A 22,344-nucleotide genomic window follows, 5' to 3' on the forward strand; every position below is an offset into this window, starting at 1 on the left:
CAACTCCGCAGACCCTCTGTCCTCGGCGCATACCGCCCCACAATCCTCACCGCCCCGTCCTCCACTTCACGAACAAACGCGGCCGGGTCTCGGCCGCGTAGATCCAAAGAGAAGGCCGGACTTCACACTAGCTACTGGCCCAAAGTAGGCATCTGGCGAGGGCATACTTTTCCCAACACCCAGCCATGCGCCATGGGCCACACTCCATAACCAATAAACTCTTCAACCAAATCACGCCTACTGCTCATGCGGGCAGCGCACCGGAGGGCCCCTTCGTCCTCATCATCCTCCGCCACCTCAAATTGTGGGAATGCCACATAACAATGGGAGCACATTACGGCCGTGAGGAGCCCTGGGAGGTCTTTGACTTATCCCCCGAAACATAAAACCAATAATCCCACCAGTTGCCCCACTTATTGCGAGCACAGGGAACTAACTCCACGACTTCCACCGAAGTCTTTCTGGTCCTCGGCGTGAACATGCACGATCCAAACTGTGCAATCTTGTTTCCAATCTTTCTTTTTTGCCAATGCAGATAGTAATTCTTGGTGAAGACCTCTATGGAAGGCTGACCGCCGTACGAAGTCGCTGCCCAGACATACTTCGCTAGGGCCACCATGGCGTTAGGTGTTAACTGGTGGACCTGGACCTCAAATCTCTGCAGGACCTCCGCCACAAAACGATGTGCAGGCAGACGAAGGCCGGCGGTGAGGAATGCCTCAAACACAACTAACTTGCCCTCGGGCTCGAGAACCTCTTCCGCCCCGGGACATGCCCAACGTCATTCCCAAAATACCCCAACTGTTGCATATCCTACACGCGAACCGAGGAAATCCTCAAAACGCTGAACTCAACCATATGGCCCGGCTGTAACTCCGCCGCCGCCAAATCACTCAAGGTATCTCCGGATCACAAATCGGCCGGCGGCGTGTTTGCAGCAGACGAGGAAGAACACGACATCGCTACGTACCGTCGGCGGCGGCGTGCGGTTTGTTTGACACGGGCTAGATCTCCGATGCAGAAGGAGGGCAGGCGAGCGAGCGAGCGGTTTCAAAAAGATTAGGGTTTTCCGGCGCAAGCAAGGGTGAGAGTCAGCCCACACCGCACCGCCCCTTTTTATACACACGGTGCGACGCTTCGGGAAACCCGCAGTCCAACAGTGCCATATCCCATCAACGGTCACCTCAAAAACCCCCGCGGGACCACTTCGAGCGAGGGCAGCGTCTCCACCATCTAGCGACGTCTTTGGCACCAGTTGACTCAGTCGAACTGGTCCCTCGGAGGGCAAATGTTGGGGCAAAGGCGAAGACGCTACCCTTCGCGCGAAGCCTTCGTCGCGTCGCCACATCAACGAACGCGTGACGGCAGGCGCGGTCGCCCTTCGTCCTCTCCATCGCAAGACGAAGGCCAGACCCCGACGAAGTCCACCGGTCCCGCGTCCCTCATCTCACCCGGAGGCCCACGTGGAATTCGGCCCACTATAACGGGCCCCGCGTGGACAGGCGAGTTACGGGCCTCATTTGTAATAGCTTTTCTGTAATGACGGTCTGTAACCCTTCTTTATGGGAATATTCTAGGATAATCCGGGTACCTGAGGGCATAAACGTCCTTGTCCTGGGGCGTTCGACGGTCGGGTACCTATAAATACCCCCGTACAGTGCCCTTAAGAGGCCAGATTAACAGAGCTATTGCCATCTCGCGAGTAAACTTTGTTTGCATTCTCCTCACTCCCCCATTGGATCAACTTGCCCCGAAGAGCGAGTTCCAACAGAGATCTTGAGATTTTTTTATTTTTGGAGATCAAGTACATGACGTAAAATAATACAAAAATGTAGATGAACTGGTTTCATTCATAGAAAGAAGTGTGTACTCAGAAGAGAACAATAGCCCTTCTGCTAATACGACATCAAAACACCTCATAAGCATCAGAACAAAAAGAACACTTCCTAAGCAACTACCTGTCTTTCTAGTTATTATATAACCCAATAGGTATAATTATGGTGAAATAATTCACCATCCTATTTATTTAAAAGCAACACACCTCAACACTAAGACACATACTAAAAATAACTCTAATACTATTTCTTGATTAACTAAAGTCTTATAGATCCTTACTATTATTCTTATAAAATAATAAAGAACTAGCTAAAATTCCTTAAAGCATTATTCAGGGTTTACACTGACCTTGGGCTGTGGCAAGCGTCCTGTTGTGGAGTGTCCTCACCAATGTTGGCCCAAGAGTCGCCTGTCATGGGAAAGGTGGGTGGTTCCTAAAAACTTGCTCATTTCTTGCTCCTCTATCGTCCTAATGACGGGCTCTCCTTGTAGGGTGGTGGGCTCGAGCATTGGTGGAGAAGTTATATCGATTTTGTCCTCGCCCACGACCTCTCAAAACGAAGAGTCAAGGGTCGGCCCGCACTGTCCTCTCCACAGGCCGATGTCACCGATGCTTCGACTATCGTTGGCCACCCCATGGTGGCCATAAGGCTAGTTAGTGATGGCCCCCACCCCAATCGTGTCATCTAGTGCAGGACGGTTGTTGCTTCTCCCTCCCTCGCCTATCATGTGCCAGCACGTGGATCCAGGTCCTCGACCCTTCCGCTGCTGGCGATGGCCGAGTTGAGGGGTCGATTGGAGGCGTCTCGCTCAATTATGAGAACGTCCGACGCTCGCATCGCGGGCCTCCAAGCGCGCCTAGCCATCGTGGAGGCTTAGGCGTCGAGTATGCCACTCGCCCTACTCTTCATCCGTCCCTGTTCCCCAGGGATGTTCAGACCTCCATATTTTTTGTTTCTGAGCAGGGCGGGAGGCAGAGCCCATGGGGCTTTGTTAGGAGATCGACATGGTACTTGGAGTGTTCGTGCTCACGGTGTGACTCGCATGCAGCGCTTGCTTGACATCCCAAATTGTGTCCGGAACGTCGTGGACCACGTCATTCACCGTGGGCCGCCGTCGCTTTTGTCATCGCCCAGCTTCGCACTAGGGTCGATCTTTGCTTTCTGATAGCGCTCCCTTAGGGTGCTTTGTCCGTAGCTTTCGAGAACCTAATCTAGGGATATGACGAAGCCACCGGCGTCGTGTCCTTAGAGGACTTGATACGATGGGCTCCTTAGGGCCCTCTTTTGGTGTCTATCTTTTTGTTCCTTGTCGCGGGCTTTTGCCCTCATAGCCGCGCCAGACATTACCATGGGAAGAGGAACAATGAGCTTCCCACCTTGCCTTTGTCGTAGGTCTCCCTTCTTCTCTTTCGAATGTATGGCCCGGTGCCTAGCCATCGAGCCTAGAATCGCGATGACAGGAGACTCGGGGCCCCTTTATGTAAAGGATGGTGTATCCCGAGGAACCCTGTCCTAATGCATAGTTTCACTCTTGTGTCTCTCCTTTTTATTGTGCCTGAGGAAATAACTTGCTCGTGCCTCTACACGAGAGGAGGTGGCGCAACTAGCGGTCTGACACGTCAGTGGGTCAGGCTTGTTTCCTCGTTAGGCAGGTCACCTCTACTAGCATTGAGTAGTAGGGCGTCGTAGGGCTGTTTTTATTTAATCATGCTGCTCTCCCTGTCTTTTCCACCTTTCTTTCAGTTCCCTTGTCCATCGTCTTCCTCGCTCGGTGTAACACTATAAAATCATTAAATAAAAAAATATTACATTTAGTTATTAATGGTATTTATGGTAATAAATTTTCTTTTAAGTGTTTGTTATTTATTTGCAGTTGCAATGATTTTTGATTGCTCATGATTGATTTTGATGTTGAATAGCATTTCCTCTTAAATGAAAATTCACATAATTAATAGTCCAAAAATAAATATTTTATTTATAAATAATTTTGGTATAATTATTATATATTTTAGGGTTATTTAAAAATATATTTTGAATTTAGAAAAGGAAATAGAAAAAAGGAAAAAGAAAATAAAGAAAATCCTAACCTAACCCTAAAACCCACTAGGGGCCCAACAAGCAAGTCGCGCGCCCTGCTCCCTAACCTAGCCGCCGCGCGCCCCCTTGCCTCCCTGCACAACCACCGCCGCCTGTGATCTCTCCCCTTCCTCCTCTTACGCGCGGGCCCCACCCGACCTTTCCCTCTCCCCTCCCCTTCCCAGCTGCGCAGCCGCCAGCCCAGGCCGACCACGCCCCGCAACCGCGCCCGCTCCAGCCGCACTTGGCCGGCCGACGCCACCCAGCGCCCCTGCCTAGAGCTGCCCGACCGGCCGAGCAGAGCCCCGCCTCACACCCGCGCCACCCACATCCATGAAGACGACCGCGGCCGAAGACCGACTACGCCCAAGCAAGCCAAGGACGCCGACCCCGCGACCGTTCCTTTCCTGTGGGGGACAGATATCCCCCGGGTCCAATAGAAGGATAAAAGACCTCACGAAAGGCCCAAAGGCCCCATAATTCGTAAGGTAATCCCCCTCGTGGCCCTGGGAGGAACGACCAGTGAGACAGATCAGCACAAGGCCGGGTCGGTGCAAGCCCAGACGGCCCAACAACATCCGAGCAGTAATCATAGCAGTGACCCGACCTTCCCGCACAGGAGCCCCGTACATCGGAACTGGGCGAGGATGAGTCGGCTGAATTATAGGGAGACAGACTCAGTTAGTTCACTATTATTCTGGCTCACGTTGTTATCATATCCACATGTAATGCCCTACGGTCGAGTATATAAGGCCTAGGGGGCACCCCTTCAAGACGATGGAGAGAGACATCATTCATCACTTAGCCATCCACCTCGCTCTCTACGTTTTCCAGCACTAGAGAGCTCCCTTGTAACCCATCGCATAAAGCATTCCGGCCAGGACGTAGAGTGTTACGTATCTCAAGGCGGCCCAAACCTGTACATCATTGTCTACTATTTCTCATGCGCCCAGCACGAACCATCGAGCTACAGTCGGTAACACCGTCCTACTCCTAAAAAGCACCTTGGGGGGTAACCCTGGGTGCGTGGTCGGACCCGAAACACCAACGGCTGGCGCGCCAGGTAGGGGGTGTGTCATCGATCCAAGCTAGCTCAATGGCCGTCACCTTCCAGCACAATATCATCCTCCGCCTCGGATCCATATTCTGCTTCGGTACTATCTCATCTGTAGTGGATGAGGAGGGAACTCTGCATCGCCTCGCGGATCCGCCTGAGAGAAAGCCTTCCTCAGAAATCTCCGAGAAAATTGGGGTGAGGCAGGAAAAAGCGCAACCTCCGTTGCTCCTAAAAAAGATCACCTCCGGCAAGATAGGGGTTGAGGGTCCCTCAGCCCGGAGAACTCCGCTGTCCACCTCTCCGATGAGAGAATGGACACAAATCACAAGGAGAAAGGAAGCAGAGGATCATCAAGCTGATCTTTCTGCGCCTCCGCCCTCAAAGGAAAACAGAAAGAAGATCGCCGTGACAACTACTCAATTCTACCCCGACGCCCTCTTCATCGGGAGAGTGGAGTCGCATCCCATCTCCGACGACGAGCCGACTGCACCCGGAGAGGAACCTCCTCAGCGGGAATCCCGCCGACAAAGGAACCGACGCCAAAATATCCGGCGACATCACAAGGCCGGAGAGCGGGACCCGGCACAGCCTGTATCGCGAGACAAGGTCTCAGAGATAGGAGAAACTCCGGAGGAACGTGTCTTCAGGGAACGAAGGAATTCCCAACGGCGTGATCGTCGACGAGCTCAAGAACAGGCCGAGCAGGAGACAAGGCAACGTCGGGAAAATCCACTCTTTGGGTGCAACCTGAACCCCGACTTCGCCCGAGCCATGAACACACTGAGTGAAGTTGGAGGGGTGCTGGCTTGGATAGCTGATGGCCTCCCTCGGACTCCCGACGGCGAGGGCTATCGGCGGCTGTTCACTCAAGCAGCCAATCACCTTCTACCCCTCGCTCACCCGCCGAACGATCTACGACACGTCATCAACAGTCGCCGGGATGCGCGGAGCTCCATCAATGCTTTGCGTGAACGACGACACGAGAACGAGATCCGTCGCCGGGAAGAGTACGATCGAGACCATGGCATCCCAGCACGGAGTCAGGCTACCAGGACCGAGTCGGCCACGGCTTCAACTGGAGGCACCGCCCGAGGACGGTCGAGGCACCACGATGATCACTCCCCTCCCCGGGACAGACAACATCATCGACGGCAGGAGGACACGTGTGGAGTATCGGCACTTACTCTGTGCCTCAGGGCCATTCAATGGCCCCCTAACTTCAAGGTATCCAACATCGACAAATATGAACCTAAGCATGATCTAGGAGGCTGGCTGGCCATCTACACCACCGCTGCCCAAGCTCCTGGGGCGACCGAGGACGTAATGACCGTGTACTTACCTATTGTCCTTGGGCAAGACGCGCTGCAATGGCTGCGACACCTACCCCGACACTGCATCGACGACTAGATCGACTTCAGTCGGCGCTTCACCGCTAACTTTCAGTCCCTCTCTAACAAACTGGCACAGCCATGGGACCTTAAATCCATCAAGCGCCGGGGGGACGAAACTCTTCGGTCATACCTCAAAAGGTTCCAGACCATGAGAAATCGTATCCCTGAGGTCGCGGAGGCGGCAGTGATCGAGGACTTCTACAGGGGATCCAATGACTCGATCTTCGTCCGAACCATATTACAGAAGGCGCCGACTACCTCCGAGCAACTGTTCCGGGAAGCCGACCTCTACATCACCACCGATGAGCGAGCTCAGGACCTCATCGAAGGAGTGAAGCCAGCACCAGCGGTACCGCGACGTGACACGAATCAACAGCCCGACAAGCGTTGGGAGAAGAGACCTCGCGAAGAAGTCCACGCCGCCAGACCACCTGCCTCTCGTGCCCGGGGAGGACCTCGTGGAGGCGAATGCACGCTGGACGACATCCTCGACGCCCAGTGCCCGTATCACAAGGACATGCGCCACACCCTTCAGAACTGCAGAGACTTCAAGCACTCCATCGGGCACGACCGACCCTTCCAACCTCTACCTCCTCCTCCGCCGCGGAGAGGACCAGGAGAACCGCGACAACCCTAGCAGCAGGAGGAGGGAGGAGGTAGAGCCTTCCTGCGTGTCGACAGAGAGGTCAATGTCATCTTCGTCGGACATGGATCGCAGGAGAACAAGAGATAACAAAAGCTCAACGATCGCCAAATACTGGTGGCAACTACCGGCCCTCCCGCCCCATACCGATGGTCGGAGCACCCGATCACCTTCACTTGGGCGGATCAGTGGGTCAACTTCGACCACCCAAGCAACTACCCGCTCCTCGTCGATCCGGTGATTTGAGAGAGCAGGGTGAAGAAGGTATTGGTGGACGGGGGAGCAGCATCAACGTCACCTTCCCCCGGACACTCCAAGGCTTGGGAGTTCACCTCAAAGAACTCCACGAGTCAGACACTCCTTTCTTCGGCATCGTGCCGACTGAAGGAGAATACCCGCTGGGCCACATCTACATGCCGGTCACCTTCGGAACTCCGGAGAACTACAGAACCGAGTTCCTAAGGCTCGAAGTGGCGAACTTTGACTGCGGGTACAACGCCATCATCGAGAGGCCTGGATTGGCAAAATTCATTGCCATTCCGCATTATACATACATGATAATGAAGATGCCAGGGCCGCAAGGGATCATAACTGTGCGCGCTAACTTCCAAGGCGCCGGAGAATGTTTCCGAGTGGCCATTCAGGCAGCTCTCACCACCAAACCATCGACGACTTCTTCTACGCAGGCGAACACAAAGCCTGAGGAAGACCTCGCGGTGCCCGCGAACGAGGCTCAAGCCATGACCTCTATGCGACCGACTAAAGAAACCAAAAGAATCAACCTTGGGTTCACTGACAAACGCAAAACTGCCATCATCAGCTCCAGCCTGGATGACAAATAGGAAGGCGCGCTCGTCCAGTTTCTGCAAGATAACCGAGATGTATTCGCATGGCAACCTGCGGATATGCCGGGAGTCCCGAGAGAACTGGCCGAGCACAAATTGAAGGTCTACCCCCAGGCGAGGCCGATTCGGCAAAAATTACGTCGTTTCACGCCCGACAAGAGAGAGGCCATTCGCGCTGAGCTGGCTCGCTTGGTCGCGGTTGGATTTATTAGAGAGGTGTTACATCCCGAGTGGTTAGCCAACCCTGTTCTTGTACTCAAAAAGAATAAAGTGGATTGGCGCATGTGCGTCGACTATACAGATCTCAACAAACACTGTCCAAAGGACCCCTTCGGGCTTCCTAGGATAGATCAGGTGGTAGATTCCACCGCTGGATGTTCTGTGTTATCCTTCTTGGATTGCTACTCTGGGTATCATCAGATTAGCCTGGCGAAAGAAGACGAGGAAAAAGCAGCATTCATCACTCCATTCGGTGCTTTCTGCTATACCTCCATGCCGTTCGGCCTCAAAAACGCTGGAGCGACTTATCAGAGAGCTATTCAAACATGCTTAGCCGATCACTAGGGCAAGCGTGTGGAAGCTTATGTGGACGATGTAGTGATCAAAACAGAAAATTCGGAAAATTTCATTGAAGATTTACAACTGGTTTTCAACAATCTACGACGATATCGATGGAAGCTTAATCCCGAAAATGTGTTTTTGGGGTACCAGCAGAAAAGTTACTCGGGTTTATTGTCAGCCACTGGGGAATTAAAGCTAATTCAGAAAAGATCGAAGCTATCATGAGGATGGAGGCACCGCGATCACAGAAGAAAGTTCAAAGACTTACCGGATTTACCTCATTTTTATATTTTCCCTTATAGCACATATCTCAAGTACTTAGGGGAAAATAAGGTTGCTTACTGTTTTCTACTTTTGGTCCCTCTTTTTATTTTCTAGAAGTATTTAGCGAAATCCTAGTTTTTTTGTTTAACCCACTTACTTTGATATTCTGGGGTGGTTACTGTTTTTTAGTGGTACAATAGTGGTCAAGGGGCTGCTAATTTTTTCTTAGCATTATTGCATTTGTCCTATTATTTTTAATCATTATCTTACTTAAATACTCAATACCTAAATTAAATCATAAATTTAAGAACAGTACTGGACTAGGGTTCCTTATATTTTTCCCTTGAACATTATCACTTAGTCATCCTAGGAAAAATAACATTGCTCTCTGGTTTCTATTTTTAGTGTCCTTTTCTATTTTGCTTAATATTGGGTACTAGGGAGCTTAACATTTTAAACCTTGTAACTACTGGTCAAGTATCTCCACAAATTTTCCCAACCCCAGTTTAAAAGTTTTTCTACCATTTTTCTTATTTTCAAGGTTTAAGTGGTTTTCTTATTTAAATCAAAACCTTAAAAAGTAATACAAGAAATATGGGGTCTACTATTTTGACTTGGTAGATTATATTTTGTAGAGTCTAGCAAAATTGGTTTGACCATATTTGGATGAATATTATTTAAGTTATGCTTTTCTAAGTCTTCTGGCTATTAAAAAGAATTAGAATTCCAAAATGGAAAAGAAAATCCATCTTGCGCTCGGGTCCCTGGCTTATCTTTTCTCTGGTGCCTTACAAATGAGTCCCTAGGCTACTATTCATGCGAGTCGCTGACTTTGCGAAAACCCCCCTAAGTTTGTGAACCATCCAACCCGTGATCCTAACCCCGTCGCAATAGTAGCCGAGGCAGAGATAAGGGCAGTGGGGTTTACCGGTGGTGGTCTAGCTCCGGCGAAGTGGTCACGGAGATCGGGGAGGCGAACTTGTCAATGGTCGGATGGCGATCAGTGGTGTTGGGGGCCTTCGGCTTCCGAAGGTCCTCAAAAACGTGATTTAACAATGTTTTTGGAGTATAATACATGAGCAGGTACCTTCGGATTTGGACCTTTCGAACTTGAGTCAAAATCACAGTATGAAGAAACACAAGGGAAACGAAGGATGGAACAGAGCCGAAGCTGTGCGCAAGGGAGCTTCGGCATGATGACAGGAAAAAGGAAACTGACTTAAAGAGGAAAAGGCTGTCTAGACCCCGATGAATTACTATAGAGTTATTAGCAAATGCAAAGGGCCTAGATGTAATTTTACATGGGCTGCGACCCGTGCCTATAAATAGATGAACAGTACTCCCATATTATTCACGCAATCTTGTAATCACTGGCACATTACACTTGAATTACTGCTTTCCGCTAAGGCGAAGGTATAAATATGATCAAATACGATGTTTTAATGTTTATGTTCATATAATAAAATATGTGAATAATATTATTTGTTTTTGGTACATTCTCTCCTAATGTTTTACACTTAATATTTCATTTTTCATTGTTTTATAAGTCTGATCACGAAGGTGAGACCTTCGTGATATTTTGCTCATGGCCTTCGTCCGAAGTTCATTAAATCCTTGGGGAGATAATGCTTCAGTGGACGAAGGGCATTAATATTTAACATTTTATGTTGCCTTGTTCTTAATTCATAGCATTTGAGAACAAGTCACCAACATTGGCGCCCACATCCGGTGAACCCTTTTTGACCACCTTCGGCAAGCATCGACCTTCGTCATGCCACCAAAGAAAGCTTCAGCAACAGGGCTGCTGCTTTGCAGCCGCTGGACCCAAACCAGGAAACCCTTTCTCTTTGGGAGGCCTGAAGCCAGAAGAGAAAGGCCACCAGTCCAACGTCTCAGGAGGACGACTTGGACCAAGAAATCAGGAATATGGAGATGCTGCATCAGCAAGTGCAAAGGAAAAAGGAAAAGATGGCTCGGCTAGCTGACCTACAAAGGCAGATAGATGAAGCCTCTGAAGAAGTTCGTCATCTTACTCAAGATGAGCAGAACCGAAGGCCCCAGTACAGAGAGCTTCACCAAGAGGGCTTCGTCAACGAGGATGACTCGTATGAGGATTTCCATCATGGAAATTTTGCTTTTGATGATGCTTCTCCTCTGTCAGCAAAACTGCAGGCTACACCTTGGCCCCCGTCTTACAAACCACCTCAGCTCCCAATGTATGATGGAAACTCAGATCCGAAGCAATTTCTGATGAGCTACGAAGCAACCATATCTTCATATGGTGGCAATACTGCAGTCATGGCGAAATCCTTCGTCATGGCAGTCAAAAATGTTGCACAAACCTGGTACTCTTCTCTTCGGCCAGAAACAATTACATCATGGCAAAAGCTGAAGGACATGCTCATCACCAGCTTCCAAGGGTTTCAGACGAAGCCGGTCACTACTCAAGCTTTGTTCTAGTGCATTCAAGATCACGAAGAATACCTTCAGGCGTATGTCCGAAGGTTCTTACGACTGAGGGCACATGCGCCAACGGTGCCCAATGAAATTGTTATTGAGGCCATGATTAAGGGGCTTCGGCCAGGACCTACAGCCCAATACTTCGCCAGGAAACCCCCTCAGACCCTGGAGAAACTGCTTCAGAAGATGGATGAATATATCCGCACAGATAATGACTTTCGACAAAGAAGGGAGGAAGCTTACATGTTCTCTGAAATGACCAGGGGCTTCGGAGGGAGAGTCCACCCTAGGCACGTCAGATCAATCCACTCTACTCAGAATGACAACAGGGGAAGTCAGCAACAGAGGCCGCAATATTCCTCCCAGGCTTTGGGGCAGCAACAGAGTTATCCTCGGCCCCCAGCTCCAAGGGGTAGAGGCGCCAGGCGTTTCAGATGAAGGTTTGGGGATCAGCCCAGAAAAATTTATTGCCTATTCTGCGGTGAGGACAAGGGTCATACTACCAGGATGTGCCATGTCACCATCCAGAAACAGAAAGAGATAGCAGAAGCTGCAGCCCAATAGAGCCAGCCGAAGCAGGTTATGCATACTGCTTCGTACCACTCACCGTACATTCCAGAGTATGTGGGTAACCATCCTGCAGTTTCTGTTGCTTCGGCAAGCCAACCTCAGGCATCTTGGCAACAGCCTTCACCTCCACCACCAATGCAACCCGCTTATCCCCAAGGCCAGCAGCCAGAAGGGAGCCAGCACACTCACCAGCAGCGAGACTTCAGGGAGCAGTCCGAAGCTCGCACAGTCAACGGCACTGTGCCAGAATCGAAGCACATCTACTAAGATATATCCTACCTCTGAAACAGTTTTTACATTTGTTATCATTTACCTTTTTCAATAAAGAGCAATCATTGAAAACTAAGTTCTTTTGTTGTTTTCAATTTCTTGTAATAGCTTCGTCATTATCATAATGTAATATACCTTCTTCAAAAATCGATGAAGTTCTAAAAGTTTTGACGAAGCAACAAAAAGTCGTTTCAAGGAACGCATTGCAAGTTTTGACGAAGCAACAAAAGGTCGTTTTAAGGAATGCATTGCAAGTTTTGTCGAAGCAACAAAAGTCGTTCTTAAGGGAACGCAGCGTAAGTTTTCTGCTCAAAAGTCGTTCCAAAGGGAATGCAGAGCTTACAACAAAAAATAAACGCTGATACCGCCGAAATAAAAGGCGAAGAAGCTCCTAAGGGAGGCTTACAGCGAAAAATAAACGCTGATACCACCGAAATAAAAGGCGAAGAAGCTCCTAAGGGAGGCTTACAGCGAAAAGTCAACGCTGATACACCAAAAAATAAGCGGTGAAGCCGAAAAATAAACAGCAAAGAGACTGTGTCCTGCTGTGGGAACGTATGTGTATCTTCGACACAAATATCATTTTGCATATCATAGCATCATCACATCATTTGCATAACATGACATCATACATCACATTGCATCATTGGCACAAGAAGGGAATACAATGATAATCTTCGGAAATTGTTTCAAAGAAATTGTGCCAAGGCACAAAATAAAGTTTGAAGAAGTACAGTTTCGTCAACTTTAGTATCAGAGGAGATCTATTGTTTACGAAGCATAATATTGTCACGAATACGGATATTCTTCACGAAGCATGAAAATAAGGGAAGGTGTTTTTTCGCCAAAGGCTCAAAACGGTATGTATGTAAAGTTTCATGCATCGTAAAGAACTGAATTACATACAGCTTATATATTACTTTCAAAACTATAGAATATTACACACTTTGTTCAGCAAATATTACATCAATATTCCAAATGTTTTTACAACAATAGCTATTCTTCTTTTAAAACAACTTCCGCAGCTTCGTTTAGTAGTTGAAAAACAACTTTGTCCATAATAGCTTCGGCCATCTTAGTAATTTCATCTTCCTTTTTTGCTTCGGGGTCGGCCTGTGACTCGAAGGGCTCCAGGGGAGGAGATAATTCGTCTGCGATATAAAACATGAATAAGTTCGAAGTCACAAGAATAAAACATAAAGTCAAAAGCAATTAGACAATACCTATCCACCTTTCGAGTTCTGCAGTTTTTTCAGCCGCCTTTACTGCTTCTCTAGCATCATGGGTATCTTTTTCACTTTTCTTTATAATTTCGTGAGCCATCCCTCGGCCACCATTATCCCAGATGTCGGTAAAACACTTTCCGCCAACAAGGCTTGCTTCGGCCGAGGGGTCCTTTGTATCTTCAATAGAGAACACGGCTTCGACTTGGGCCAGAATCTTCACATGCTCGCAACCTGCCTTCTCCAAAATAGCCGCAATTCCCCTAGCACCGGAGAAGGCACAAACATCTCCATGACCACACAAAACTTCCTCAAAGGCTCCGGCTTCGCCCTTGATCCATTCGATTGGACCTTCGGGATCGCCTACTACGAAGTTGTCCTCATTCGAGTATGCGCCAATATTGGCGAAGCTGGTTTTTATTTTTTGTACACATGCCATAGATTCTTCATAGCATCTTTCTTTTGAAGAACGAAGCTCCACAACTGTTTTTTCCCAGTAATTTTTCCACTATTCACTGGCGTCTCGGTCAGCTTCGGCAACTGCACATTTTAACTTTTCTTCTGCCAGCTGTTTCTGAAGATCTTCAATTTCGCACTGCTAGGTCTCAGCTTGGGCTTTCGAAGTAGCCTCGTCTTCTTTTATCTTGCTTATCAATGAGTTTAATATTTTGTCTTTTTCAAGACCTTCGTTCCTTAGCTCAATTACTTCAGAATGAAGGTTATTCAAGGCCATGGTATATCCCTCGTCTTCAGCGCTTTTTTGCGCCCTGAGGGTGTTGCTAAGAATAAGGCCTTGCAAACGAAGTATGGTGCTAAATATAAGCAAATAGAAAAATCTTGTTTTTAAGCACTAAAATTTCATTCTCTCACCATTATGCTGTTGTACGCTAAGCTGTCGGCCAATTCATCTTTTGATAACACTGAGAGCCCGTCTTCTAGTGTCGGGAATCCGAAGCTTCTTCCCATCTCCCGGCAGACAGAGATCTCCTTGCTGTCTGGGAGACAATATAAGAAGTCTTCTTCTCCGCTGCCATTGAAAATCAATGCCCCCTTCGGATATTTCAATTTTTGGGCATAGAACTGAGCCTCTTGTTTTTCTTTTTAGTCAACTTTTTCCCCGAAGCATGTCGTAAAATATAATTGAGGGCTTCGGAAAATGCTTCGAGGGTGGCAGTGGCAGTTTCTTCAGCCAAAATTTGTTCTGTCGCTTCTGTTTCTTTATCTATGGTTTCCAAGGATTTCATCTTGGCAGGCTCTGAGGGCCCAGCTTCAGTCTCAGCTTGGTGCTTTGTAGCTTCGGCCTCAGAGGCTGTTGTCTCAATTTGCACTTTGGGAATTTCGGCAATTTTTTTCGGAGTAGTGCTTGAAGACTTTATTGTCTCCAATACATCCAAAACATTAACCATCCTTTTTCTTTTGGGGGTCATTGCTAGACCTTTTTGGGTTTTTGGTACTTCAACTCCTGCCGAAGGACTTAAAATTTCTAATGTCTTTGTCCCTTCAGCTATCGGCTCTTCAATTTTTTCAGCCTTCGGTGTTGCAGTCAACTCGTCAATTTTCTGCGCAGGTGTAGGCTCTTTGGCTTCAGCAGCCGAAGAGGTCTCACTAACAAACTCGGGCACTATGGCCGGTTCAATGAAGCGCGGTCAGTGAGTAAGGACCTTCACCTTTTTTCTCTTCGGCGCAGGCTCGCTTGGAACAGCTGAAGCAGCATCTTTCCCGGAAGTTGCATCTTTTCTCTTTCGCCCCCGTAGCGGGTAGCGGTAGTCAGGGTACATGAACCCAATAGCATCAAAAACTCGGTTGAGGCTTTTCTTCTTCTGGCCTCCGATGGCCGCAGATAACGCAGTATCTTCTGCCTTCGAGTATGGCCCAAGCAGTTCATCGCTTGTAGCTTCAATGCATTTCAACCAATCATCATCTGGCTCAACAAACTTACCTTCATATCTGAAAGTGAACTTCATCCTAATCAACCCACCTTCGTCAGACTTGGTGATAGTCTCCTTTGGCATTTCCCACTTTTCTACAAGTGGCCATACTCTGAAGGCTATGTGCTCCTGGATTAAATCCCTTGTCCTGATGAAAGAGCAAACTACGCCGAAGGCCCTCTGGCATTCTTCGGCTGCCTCGTCAATATCCACCTTCGATTTCCGGAGGCCGAAGCGCTGCCAGATAGGGCGCATGATGATATCTTTAATATCTTCTCGGGTCTTCAAATCATTTTTCACATAGAACCATTCCTTCATCCAATCTCCGGGCCATCTCTTTCGAAAAGTTGGCACGGGACAACTTGACCCAGAGCGAGCACCGAAGCTATAACAGCCAAAATTGTTATGATATTGCTCTTTACCCTAGGGTTTCGTCTCATATAATAGCTCGTGCATATTGCAGAAACTTTTTGCATTTGGCTCCAAACCCTGGCTCTTCACAGCCCATACGAAGATTCCCATTCTTATGATTGCTTCGGGAGTAAGTTGATGAAGGTAGACCTGATATATCTTCAGAACTTCAACCACAAGTCTGTTTAAGGGGAACCGAAGCCCAGCTTTAAAAAAGCTTCGGAAGATCATTACTTCATTCTCTTCGGGAGTAGGCACAGTCCTCTCACCGTCATCTGCCCTCACGGTAGACATGTCTCGAAAATATCTCCCCCTCATGTTATCAAGATGACTCTGTTTAATACTTGATTTTCCGAAGCCTATGTGACTTGGTCGCCACGGTCGATCTTCGGAGTCTTCACCCCACTTTCTACATCATAACTGTCACTCTCACCGGTATCTTCAGATAAGCCTTCTAAAATTTCTCTAGTAATCTTCTCTGTATTTGTTCTCGCTATCGATTCAAGGAAACCCAGATTCTTCTCCTCAGAAAGGCTCAGTTTCATTTCAGCAACAGCTTTCTTTTCCTGAGACATCTCTTCGAAAATGCTGAAAATGTGCTCTTAGGGCCGAAGCTAAAAAAACTAAAAAGCTGGTCAAGCGTTTGTAGGCAAAGAGCTATTTGAGCAGGCAAAGTAGATGGCAAGAAAGCGTGCCAAATGAGCTCGCGGTCGCCTAGGGCGTTGCAAGTGGGAGGGTCCCGCTTGTCATTAACTGTTGCTATTCTAGCAAAGGGAAGGTGTTTTTTCGAACCTTCGGCTTAGGGCCTTCGTCCATATCGCAATCTGAATTTATCGTCCTAACAAATTAATATTGCGAGGGGCTACTGTTGGGGGCCTTCGGCTTCCGAAGGTCCTCAAAAACGTGATTTAACAATGTTTTTGGAGTATAATACATGAGCAGGTACCTTCGGATTTGGACCTTTCGGACTTGAGTCAAAATCACAGTATGAAGAAACACAAGGGAAACGAAGGATGAAACAGAGCCGAAGCTGTGCGCAAGGGAGCTTCGGCATGATGACAGGAAAAAGGAAACCGACTTAAAGAGGAAAAGGCTATCTAGACCCCGATGAATTACTGTAGAGTTATTAGCAAATACAAAGGGCCTGGATGTAATTTTACATGGGCTGCGACCCGTGCCTATAAATAGATGAACAGTACTCCCGTACTATTCATGCAATCTTGTAATCACTGGCACATTACGCTTGAATTACTGCTTTCTGCTAAGGCGAAGGTATAAATATGATCAAATACTATGTTTTAATGTTTATGTTCATATAATAAAATATGTGAATAATATTATTTGTTTTTGGTACATTCTCTCCTAAAGTTTTGCACTTTATATTTCATTTTTCATTGTTTTATAAGTCTGATCACGAAGGTGAGACCTTCGTGATATTTTGCTCATGGCCTTCGTCCGAAGTTCATTAAATCCTTGGGGAGATAATGCTTTAGTGAACAAAGGGCATTAATATTTAACATTTTATGCTGCCTTGTTCTTAATTCATAGCATTTGAGAACAAGTCACCAACAGCGGTGAGGAGCCCGGCCTACACAGGGCGGTCTATCTCAATTGGATGGCTCGAGGAGGTTCACTAGGTGTCGTGGAAGATGTGCGCATAAGGAATTTGACAATGGCGCAGCGGCTTACCCTGTCCACGTGCTCCGGCGGGCGGGCGGATTCCGGCGAGGACGATCCGGCGCTTCTGGTGAGGTTGCGCTCGGTCTGGGGCCTCGGGAAGCTTCACGGGACTCCAGGGAGGCTAGCCGAGCAGTTGGCGCGGGCGATGGTTCGTTGGGGTGAGCTGGCTGCAGTGGCCGGGGTTGGGTGGCTCGGGCCGATGGTGGAGCTCTCGGTTTACGGTCAGAACTCCGGTGATCGAGCGCGGGTGAGCGTACGGCGCCGAGGCAAGGATGTCTGAGGGGGCTGGCGGCCTTTATAGGCGCAGACGTGGTGAGGGCACGCGGGCGGACTGACCGAGCGTGGGGGCGAGCACGCGCGCGGGTTGGGTAGGCGCCGGCTTGCCGAGCAGGGTCGAACACGTGTAAGCATTGTTTCTGCCCGAGTTCTGGCGCGTGTAGTGTAACACTATAAAAACCATCAACTAAAATAATGCATCTAAGTTTATTAATGATAATTATGGTAATAAATTTTCTTTCTAATTTTTGATTTTATTTGCATCTAGAATAATTTTTGGCTTGCTCATGTTTGATTTTGAATGTTTAGTGGAGTTTCTTTCTTAATGAAAATCCAATAAAATAAAATAATAATATTGGTTCACAAATTAATATTTTGCTTATAAATAATTGTGGTATAGTTATTATGATTTTTAGAATTTTTAAAATATATTTATATATATTTTGAAATATAAACGAAAAAAAGAAAAAACAAAAACTCGAAACCCTAACCTAACCGGCCAATTTGGCCCACTTCGGCCCAACCGGCCAGCCGACCACATTCCCCCTCCCCTCCTTTTACTTGCAGGTGGCCCCACCGGCCCCCTTCTTTGTAACACCCCTGGTGTTACTGTTACTTCGATCTAAGTGGCATTCACACCCTTGAAATACCAAAAACCCTAAAAAGGACCCTAGAAAACCCTAAACCTAAACCCTAGGGGGTTAAGTGCAAAATCAGTGCACTTTTGGACTAAAGTGTAAAAACTATGATGTTAAGGCATATAAAGTCACTTGGTTTACATTTATGAAGATTTGCAATCCAAACCCTGAATTTTGGACGTATTTGCAAAAAGGACCCCATTTGTGTTCTTGAGCTAAGTCTGAAAATTCAGTGTTTGAGCTCAACTTTGGAGCTTTGTAACTATTAAATTCTAAGGTTTTTGCCCTAGGTCACGACATCAATATTGTAGACCTATCAAAGAAGAATAACTTTGCTTAAGAGTGTAAGCATAGTTGTTATGAAGAAATGGAAAAAAACACACTCAAAGTCGAGCTGTCAGGCTATTGAAGTCTGAATTTCAGACTGAAAGTGCAACTGCAGGAACTTTGGGCACAAATTCAAACATGATTTAGTCATCATCAGCATTAGCATTTCATATGTTTGATACACCTAGGATGCATTCACTAGGTAAAAATTTCAAACCAATTGTATTGTTATGGCATTTTGCAAATAAGACCCTAGTATAAGATACTTAACCCTAAACAGGGATCTGAAGGGTAAAGCAAGACCCAAATAGAGAAAACCCTAAAGCTTAAGTAAAATAATCATAAAATATTACTAAGGATGGATCTAAGTGGCATTCACACCCTTGAAATACCAAAAACCCTAAAAAGGACCCTAGAAAACCCTATACCTAAACCCTAGGGGGTTAAGTGCAAAATCAGTGCACTTTTGGACTAAAGTGTAAAAACTATGATGTTAAGGCATATAAAGTCACTTGGTTCACATTTATGAAGATTTGCAATCCAAACCCTAAATTTTGGACGTATTTGCAAAAAGGACCCCATTTGTGTTCTTGAGCTAAGTCTGAAAATTCAGTGTTTGAGCTCAACTTTGGAGCTTTGTAACTATTAAATTCTAAGGTTTTTGCCCTAGGTCACGGCATCAATATTGTAGACCTATCAAAGGAGAATAACTTTGCTTAAGAGTGTAAGCATAGTTGTTATGAAGAAATGGAAGAAAAACACACTCAAAGTCGAGCTGTCAGGCTATTGAAGTCTGAATTTCAGACTCAGTGCAACTGCAGGAACTTTGGGCACAAATTCAAACATGATTTAGTAGGAATTTGGCTATAGTTGTTATGGCAACATTGTAGCTGGAACATTGGTCTAAAACTTTGCTGCAGAGCTTTGGGTGAGATGCCATAGAAAATTGAGAGAGAATTGACCCTAAACCTTGACTGCCTGGCGCTCTAAATAGAGTTTCCCATGGTACAGTGATCGGATCAGGCTGCCAGCTCGATCCCTCGTCGCCGGCGACCTGCGCGCCTAAGATTCACGCCGCCGTTGCGATTCACGCCACCGATGACCCGATAAGGCTGCCAGGTAATAGCTATTCGCCTAGAGATGACTCCGGTGACTAACCGCCGTACCCCCTTGCTTTGCGGCCTAAGCAGATAAGCTCGCCGATGACAGCCGTCGCACGGCTTGGCGCCACGTGCCCTGGCACCTCCATCGGATCGCCGTGAACCGCTGTAATCCTCTGTCCATTGCCGGGAGGCTAGCCACGGTGACCGGACACTAAGCACTTGCACCAGTAACCTCCCCCTCCTCCGACCGCCGCGCGTCACCACTGAAATTCCCGGCCACCACTGTTGCGCTCTATAAATTGAAGTCACCGCGAGCTCCGTAGTATCGTCACGCACCCAGCCACCAGATATCGTCCTCAATCGTTCACCTGAGAGCTCGAATTTCGGATTTCCCCCAAGAGCACTCGCGAACACCGTAACAAAGACCTCGCCATGGTCAGCCTGTCATAGGTCTGATCATGCCTTCCTTGTTCTTGTTTTAGCATCTTTATGTGCTAGTGATGCTCACCAACCCACCCAATCGAGCTAAGACCCCATGGATTGCTGGGAACGCGATTGATTACCCGTGGTGCCCGCTGTCACCGTGGACAGAGCAGGGTAGATCGTCGTTCGTGAAATTGGTTGAGGGGAAATGTGCGGGTGGGGTTTAATTTGGTATCTGTCGCACGGGAGCTCCAGCCGTGGCAGTATCCGGCCAGAATAGGCTCGCCGAAGCGCGGGCCGACGTCGCTCGTCGACATGGACCTCGGTCTGCAAAGAATTAGAAAGTGGGGGGGGTTTCTACAAACTGTCAGCGACTACCGAAAACAGTGCTAGTGCTCATTTCAGATTATCCAGAATGCCGTGGGTCTTTTTGCAAAGTCGACACAGGCGCGCGCGCGGGCGCGTTTCCGCTGAAGTTGGGTCGTCTTGGGCTGAATTAAGCCCAACGCTATTCACAGATTTCCTTTTTCTTTTTCTGTCCATCTTTAGAAATTTGTAGAAAAGTGATAAAAATGTCAAACCAATTTTCCTAGGTTCCTAATTTTCCATAGAATTTAATAAAAATAGTTTCATGATTTTTAGATCAAATAGGGAAGTTTGGAGCATTTAAAATAGCCTAAAACCTTGTTTCTGGATTTTTAGAATGTAGATAATAATTCCAAAAATCCCCAAACTTTTTAGATGACCTTTATATAATATTTAGAAGCCATGGGTAGATTTTGGTATAATTTGGACGTTGTTTGATAATTAGAACCCAAAACCCCCACCCCCCTGCTCTTTGAACTTCACTGTTGACTCCGAAAACCCTAGTTTCCCGGAAAACCGTGAAGGAAAGTTGTATTCAAGCTTTTAGAAATAAACCTTTACTATTCTTGCACTTTCATGAGCATTACATGGCATTCATTCTTTTATATATATATGGTTATATTTAGAAAACGAGGAAGAAGTTGAAGTAGAAGAAGAGAAGACTTCACCGCCACCACCTGCGGAACATCAGGCAGGAAATTGTTTTTACTTTGACATCTGTGGATCCGAGCCTGACTCACCTATAAACGAAGGCAAGCCTCGGTGCATTTGCCACCTCCTTGTGTTTTAAAAATCTTTTTCACTTGCTTGATGCATTAGGTGATAGGAGTTGATTGCTAAAACAATTCCTGCATTACCTTCCTTGAATTTGATTACCTTCCTTGATCACTGTTTTACAAAAGATTTTTGATGCTTATCCTTGCTTTAGAAAAACAAAATGTTTTGTTTTCACAAAAGATGATGTGGCAAAGTGGGTGGGATGTTTTCGAAAATGAAACTTGATGATGGATCCATCAAGGCCTTGATGGGTTCAACATCAGAAAAGATGTACCTCTACCAGGTACCAAACTTTGGGTTGAAATGATTAAGCTGAGACCGGGCGGGTGACTTGCACGAGAAGAGAGCCTCGGTGTAGTGTCTCCATCTGAGTCGATTAAGGACCGTCTCGATGTAGGCTTGATGACCGAGGACCCTTTAACTGGTCACATGCCTCATCATGGGTAAGCTTTGCCTCGAGCAGACTAAGGCCAGAATAAGATAACACGCAATGGGAGTGGAGCGATGGCGAGAGTAGCGTGTACCCTCCGTGGCAAAAGTCTAGACGGTGGTGTATCTGTGCTCTCGGTTGACGTGAACCTAATCTGGTCTTAAGAACCCCGGTGGCGGGTTGACATATGCAAGGGTTAAGTGCTACATATGTCGTGTGATCGGACATCCTCAACTGAGTATAATCGATTCGGATCGCCGTACCTTCGCGGTTATGAAGACTTGGTCACTGACTTATACGTAGAACTCCAATGAAGATGAAGGGGTGTTAAGAAATTGGCTAGTGCAGGTCAAGTGATTGAACTAGGGTAGAAAGAACTCTAGTTATAGGTAATTTTACTTAACTTGACAAATAAAACTGGATTTTTAAGGATCCGCTTTTAGTAAGCGTTTCTGCAAAACAGAGTCTTTGATCATTGAGAAACCTTACCTTGACTCCCTTATAACCAACATACCCTTGAGAGTCTTTTCTTTAGTCGGGTAAGACTTGCTGAGTAATTCCATACTCAGGGTTTTATTCCCCATTGTTTTTAGGTGAGGAAGCAACCAACTTTTGTTGCTTCTGTTCTAAGGTGGTACCGAAGGAAGAACACCAGGAGAAAAGCTGCGGGAGGAAAGGATCCTCCATAAAAACTTTTGTTTAAAGACTTATCGGGAGGGGTTTTTGCCTCCCTTGGTGTGTAATAATATTACTCTGCACTCGTAGGTTATATTCTGGTCTGTAAATA

The sequence above is a fragment of the Zea mays genome, chromosome 6 (assembly GCF_902167145.1).
Source record: "Zea mays cultivar B73 chromosome 6, Zm-B73-REFERENCE-NAM-5.0, whole genome shotgun sequence".
Taxonomy (NCBI): domain Eukaryota; kingdom Viridiplantae; phylum Streptophyta; class Magnoliopsida; order Poales; family Poaceae; genus Zea; species Zea mays.